Genomic DNA, 6838 nt, shown 5'->3' with positions numbered 1-6838 from the left:
GGTCACCTGCGCCAAGGGAGAGCCCCCCGCTCGAGTGTACACCAGAGGTTGCTTTCATTAATATGTTGTTTTCTTTGTAACTTGGTTCCCAATTCTGTAATCGCTCGTGATCTGCCACAGATTTATTTACTGCACCTGCTGCAGCTGCGGACAAGTAATTTCACTGCCTGTCTGACTGTGATGAGTCTGAAGACAGTCATCCCTGGCTGGGCTTTAAAAAAATGACTCTTAACACCTAATTTTTTCCATTTCTCTTTGTCTTAGGACCCCTCCCTCATCGGAAGAGTTAACCCTATCAGGACGCAAACCTCACTGCTCACCATCGAGATAAGAGACAGCTTTTGCTACTGTCCTTTAACAAGTATTTCGGGTGTTGGGGGGGAAGAACGTCATTCTCCTAACACCAAAAATGATTAATTGTCTCTTCTAGAGATAAAAACAAAGCTGGATTCCCTGCTTTTGAAATATAAGCCGGGCTTATGCATAAGGGTACTCTGAGCAAGCTCCACCTGTCTCAGCCGGCAGAAGTGACGGTGTTCAGCAGAATATTTTGTTGGCTGTGAAGGGATGCACGTGTACAGTGGTTGCAGATAGATGTCACCTCAGCTTCCCTGCTTCAGTCCTCAAGTCCTCCCGGTTCCTCCTGTGAGATGTTTCAATCCTTCTCACTGGTTGCACACAGTCCACAGATATGAGAAGCCTATTACTCCTTTCTGTGTCAGATTGATTTGAATATTAATTGTATGTGACCTGTTGACTTCAGCTCATGCAGAATCCACCCTGCAATTAGTTTACTTAACTGCTCTGTCTCCTGCAATAGCTGTCAAGAATAATGAATTAACCCTGAATTTGATCCTGAACAGAGAAACTTCACACTGGAACAAGTTTATTATTTCATGTGTTTTTCAGAGTTCTTGAACTCGATGTTAAGGTCTAATCAATTGAACAACTGGGTTTCCTGGAGGCTGAGGCAGGATCATACAATATTTACATCAATATTCTGAGATCAAAGACAGCCACGAGTCTTGGAAAAAACCTCCATGCAGAGGGATAAAACAGAGCGGAGGAAATCAGAGCTGACGTCCAAGTCCTGCCCTGTCCTGTCCAGACAGAGCCTGGCTAGGGGAGGACATGAAGAGGTCCCTCAGCGCCACGTGGGGACTGCTGGGATGTGGGTACCATCAAAAGAGCACAAGGGAGGCAGCAGTATTTTTTCTTCAAAAAGAGCAGATAATGTTGCCAGCACAGCTCCTGAAGAAAAGTTTCTATTTCTATAAATGTTTGGTGTGGGCAGCTGTATTGCTAAAGGCCTTCTCTCACCTACAGCCGAGCAAACGTCCCTGCCCGAGGACTGGGCAGCGCTGCCTTCCCCGGGGGCCGAGGGGCAGGCAGCCTTTAAACACCCAGTCTGTTGTTTGGTTAGGAACATTTATGGCAGGTTCTGATGCTGCTTCCACAGAGCTCTGCAGTTCTGGTGGGTTGGTGAGGTCCGGGCTCACCTGCCAGGGTTTCTGCGTTTTACACGAGTTCAGGACGTCTCAGCCTGGACGCGCTGGGGAGCGGTCAGGAGAGCACAAGGCCAGGGCAGTGCGGGAAGGGATCCACTTGATCCTGGGATCTGCTTGGCCCAGTGCGGGGAGCGACAGCACACCTGGGGAGTTTGTTCACTCCTGTGCTCCCTCCCCAAAACTGCCACATTTCTAATCTGCTCTTAACGTCAAAGAGGAAGGAAGACCCTTTAACGCCAAGTTTCAGCTTGCAGAGCAAGTTCCGCAGCAAATTCCCCTTGCAAGCGCCTGAGAGCTGCATGGTAGCAGGAGACGCTGATGGCAGTGCCAGCCTGGCTGCCGTTTTAAATACGGAGGAGAGCGGAGAAAGGTGAAAGCAGAAACCCTTGGAGATCTCATTAGTGGGAAGCATCCTCCAACTGATGCCTGATGGTTGTCAAACCCAGGTCTACTCAAGCATTCAACCCAAAGCATAGAGAAATGTGTACCCTGCATGCAAAAGGGAGCACCGTGGACGGGCTGAGCCAGGGAGATGCAATTACTTCCGACAAGAGAGGTCTGGGCTGTAGTTTTTACCCGAGCATACACTGAGCTGTGGTGGCAGCCTGCTGCCTGTCTCCTTGCTGCAGAGTTGGAAAACTACCTGTCCGTACCCGCCGCAGAGCAGGGGCTGGGCATCTTCCTGCCTTTCATCACAAAAGCATTTCTACCTCCTTCCTGCTCCCCTCCCGAACGGCACCCAAGGGAAACAGAAATTCGGGCACAGCCATCTTGGTGCATGGGTCACGGACCTGCGTGCACACGGGTTATTTGTGTTCGCTGGGTCAGAAAATAGCTCTCCCAGCCCCTCGCACGTCTCTCCTGCGTAGTGCTGCCGCGTGGTGCTGGGCGAGCAGGTGGGAGTTTGGGACCAGCCCTCGCCGCGCTGCAGCTCCGGCAGCGGGGGGTGCCCGCTCCTGGGACAGGGCATATGCTCCCCCGTGGCAGAGGCTGAACGGGGACCCTCGGCCCCCGGGGAGAGGGCTGTGCCCGAAGACAGCAGCAGCACAGAGGCTGGACATGTTTTATTCTGCCATGCACATTTGTTGCTAATGGAATCAGAGGTGGAGTCCGGGAGGCCCCTGTTTGCAGCCTTGTTATGCAGGGCTGAGGCATGTTCAGCTGGAGGATGATGGGCGGCTCACCCAGGTAGCTATCTAGTTGCAGGTTTGCTGCATGAACGGATTATTTCCTCCATGTCAGTCCTTAACAGAAGCAGCTCCCTTCAGGGACACTTATTTCCCATATCATGAAAAATTTAAGTACTATTTAGGGCCTATTTTACCACTCTCATATTTGTGCAACTCTCACTAACAATAGGAGGAAGCGTTGTGCTGCACTTGGAGTGGAAGTGACTCCTGTGTTTTTAAATCAGTCACAATATAGAAATACTTCAGGGCTCCTTCAGAAGAGAAATAAACACGGCTCTAACCACTGCAATGAGATACCCAGTCCCTCTGGCTTAGTCATTTAGTCTGCAGTTAGCAACAAGGTGAATTTTAATTCCAGACCATTTTTTTCAGTCCTGCTGCTCTTTGTGTGTGTGCTGCTTTTTTAATAACAATGCGAGCCATATGGTGCCTCCAGCACTGGGACTGCAGCCATGGGGTAACAGATGCAAAATGGCCCAAGACAATAGATTTAAAAGTTTGCCTTCTCACTTTTGAAGAGTTAGAAGAGCTACCAAACACAACAACATGAAATATTCAGCAAATTAAACATGGCTGGAGTACATAAAGGCCAGCACTTCTGGAAATTATTTCTTCTGGGGACCCTTTCTAGGACACTTTGGAGGCATGGCTCCAGAAACCACATCTGCAGGATGCTAAGCAATAGGGGCTGCCCAAGAGCAGCTAAAAGCTCCTTCATGGATCCTTTTAGGAACTGCCCTAAAAACGTCTGTCAGAGCCGGGGTGGACAGGGCCTGGAGCCGGGAGAGGGGTGAGATGGCGCCCTGGGGTCCTTCCTTTCCCTGATTTTGAAATTCCCAGGCTCTCTCTTGCAGTTTCCCACCCAGAAGGTGGCCTTGCCTGCTACAGGCAACTGGGCTCTGCAGAGTCCCGCCTTATCCAGACAGGCAAGTCCCATTTTCCAAGAACTTCCACTGGCTCAAAATAATAGAAACAAAATGAAAATAAGGCTTTAGGGATAACTCTTCCAGCTCCTGCAAAGAGCAGAGAGTTGGTGGAGAACAAGTCAAAACGGTTCCCAACTCATGTCAACACTCAGCTGAGACTTCACCGGAGCTTGGCTTCGCCTCCCATTCTTGCTGGCAGGCGGCTTCCCGGCCCTCTTGGCTTGCTCCTGCCAAAGGGAAAGGAGGTAACTTGGAAAGTTACGTGGAAATGGACGTGCTCCTCGGGCTGGCATGCCGAGGGAAGCTCTTGAGAATGGTCTGCTCAGGTTCATTGCTTTCAGTGCACGGCCTGAGCTGTGCAGAGCTAATACTGCTCGTTAGAAAAGACATTAAAACATGAGTTACAAATGACTGCAGAGTTCCACAAATGTCACTTCCATTGAACTGTTATTAATTTATTGATTTGTATTAAACAAGTAGATAAATACTTAATCTGAACAGCAACAGCGCTCTCATCATAAAGTGAATTGCTGTTTAAAGTGTGTCTGGCTCATTAGCAGACTTACTGCACTTTGTCGCCGTTTCCAGGACTGCCAGCCAAACCTTTTAGTTATACGCGTCCTCGGTAAAGCTCATCAGCTGAGCTCCCCCGGGCTGCAGAACTGGGCAGAGTTGCAGCGAAGCCGCAACCCGCTTCACCCAACACCTCCAGCGCAGGGAGCACAAAAGGCCGGGGGGACACACAGCCCCTCTGCCCCCCCCAGCCGCCTCAGGCCCCGGAGCCAGCTCTGCAGGCAGCGGAGCGCTGCCAGGTCATGGCCCGTGATTTCGGGCAGTTGTGCTCTTGGGGCTGGAGCGGGGGGTGCTTGGGGGCTCGGGGGCCAGGGCGAGCTCTGCCTCCCCCTCCGCTGCCTGCGCTCAGGCTGCTGTCGGGCCGGTCACTCGGGGAGGGCTGGTCACCCTCAGTCCCACGCTGTTTTTTTCCAGCTCTGCTGCCACAGGCGCTGTTAGTCGGCAGCTGCCACGAGGCTGGTGGCTTCAACCCTTCCAACCTGTGCTCCGTGCAGACAATCGTGGCTGATTGCCACTCATGCCCGAAACTGTGCAGCCACGATTACTCCCAATAGCCAGAAAATGAGAACGGGAGCAGCCCAGCTGGCCTCGGCGATGCTGGCGCTTCACGCCAGTGAGAAACAGTCAGACCTACAACTTTTTATATTTAAATGACTCAAGAGTGGAGGCGAGTTCAGGAGATGAAGCTGAAACTCCCTCGCATCCCCCAGACCCTCTTCTGTTGCTTGCCTTTCCCTCAACTTTCTGCAGCAAGACGGCAAAAGCTCCTTGTCACCTGCCACAGACCTGGGAACTTCTGGGTGCGAGTGACCCTCATGGGGGGTCTCTGCCCCCCCATTTTACATTTGCCATACTGCAAAATTACCTATCTTACAGTCAGCTCATATTTGGCCCCAAATTGCCAGTTTACGTAGAAACAAACTTATTTTTAAACGCCCTGAGGCCAAGGCACACATTCTTTCAACGTTTTTCCTTAATGAGATAAAATCTTTTTTCCAGTGTTTTTCAAACACCATGAAATTCAAATCAATAACTTGAAAATGAAATTGCCCTCAAACTGATTATAAACAAGAATTAACCTGACCAGACTGCTTCCACTGAAGGTGGGATTGGGGCACCTCATAGCTTGCCTTTGACACATTGCCCAGGCCCTTTGTCAGTAATTAGCTGTAACAAGGTGCGAGATGCCAATATAAGGAAACAGCTGGGGAGCATCCTTCTTGCTTTGTTTTGTTCTGCAGCTTCTCCCTTCCAGAAGACCCTGGATGGATTTATGGCCTCTCACCAAACGGGGACGTCTCTGCGCGGGGCTGGGACACCGAGACGGGCTTTCCCCGCGTTACCTCTCTGCTCGTGCCCTCCTGCCCCACCACCGCGGCGTGTCCTGCACCTTGTGTCACCCAGGGTCCCGCTGGTGCCCGCACACCCCGTCCCCAGGGCAAACGCAGGGTGCGGGGAGCAGGGCTGGGGCTGCGCCGGGGCCGATCCGCCTCCTGCACCTGGGCAGTGCTGCTGGGGGCTGCATTCACTCACCCCGGGCCATGGGCATCACCTCAGCAGCAGTTCGTATAAGAACAAGAGCCCAGATGCTCCTTTCTGTGGGCTCTTTGGACACGGAGCAGAGGCACCCCAGGGAGGCCAGAGCAGGGGAAGCTACAAGGACAGGGTTCCCACCCCTCTGCCTGCATGAACCCACTTCTGTGCCGGGGGCACAGAGCCCCGCGGTTTGGGCCGGGCAGGGTGTCAGGGGACTGAACACCCACGTTCAATGGAAGCCCCGGGGCGAGAGCAGGCTGTCCTGGGGAGGCTGCGCCGGGGTGCTGGGGCGCAGGTGCCATCCAGCTCCCCACCAGCGGCTCTGCAGAGGGATGTCCTGAGCACACCGAGCCGCTCCCCTGCTGCCCTTCCACTCCCGTGGATCAAATCCTTCTGCAGCACCACGGGCTGACATGGGGCTGCTGGTGGAGGTGGTATGGGCACGGCTCAGGGCTGGCAGAAAGGCCACGGTAAGGAGGCGGGAGAATGGTAAGTAGTTTAGAAAGGTAATTAAGACTTTGGACAACTTTCTTATTACAGGTGGAAACTAATATTGATAATGTTCTTCCTGGGCTATTCTCATGTGAAAGGAATTGCTGCAGAAAAGCAACTGAAAAGCATATTAAAAAAATCCATTCTCATCATCCCCTTTCACATCCTGTCTCCCTTCCCAGGGCACCTCCTCTCCTTTCTTCAGCTATCCACAAACGAACAGTTTGTCTCTAATTACATAGGACAAGCATTAAAGTCAGGAGCTGCGAGACCAGCGAGATGGATGGGCGGGATGTTCCTCCGCACGCCGGCGTTGTGTCCCGCCGCACGGGGCGGGGAACAGTCTGGGCTGATTTACTTTAGATTTGAGCTGGGAGTAAATTGGAAGACATGAATCATCTTGACGCCTACGCTCCTGAGATGGATTACCTGGCTTGGCAGCTTGTTCCTCTCTTTCCACAGGCTTGCTTTCTTGTTCCTTTCAGTGAAAAGTTTCATTTCCCAGACACAGGAGGGTTCCCACTCTGTGCCCGCGCCCCGGCATGCCTGGGAGCCCCATGCCACTCCTCAGCTGCTCCCATGGCCAGGCTGGAGAGGCGGCTGCCAGTGCCCT

The sequence above is a fragment of the Aptenodytes forsteri genome, unplaced genomic scaffold, assembly GCF_000699145.1.
Source record: "Aptenodytes forsteri isolate BGI_AS27 unplaced genomic scaffold, ASM69914v1 Scaffold7, whole genome shotgun sequence".
Classification (NCBI taxonomy): Eukaryota; Metazoa; Chordata; class Aves; order Sphenisciformes; family Spheniscidae; genus Aptenodytes; species Aptenodytes forsteri.
The sequence above is the reverse complement of the archived record's forward strand: the minus strand, read 5'-3'. Positions refer to the sequence as shown.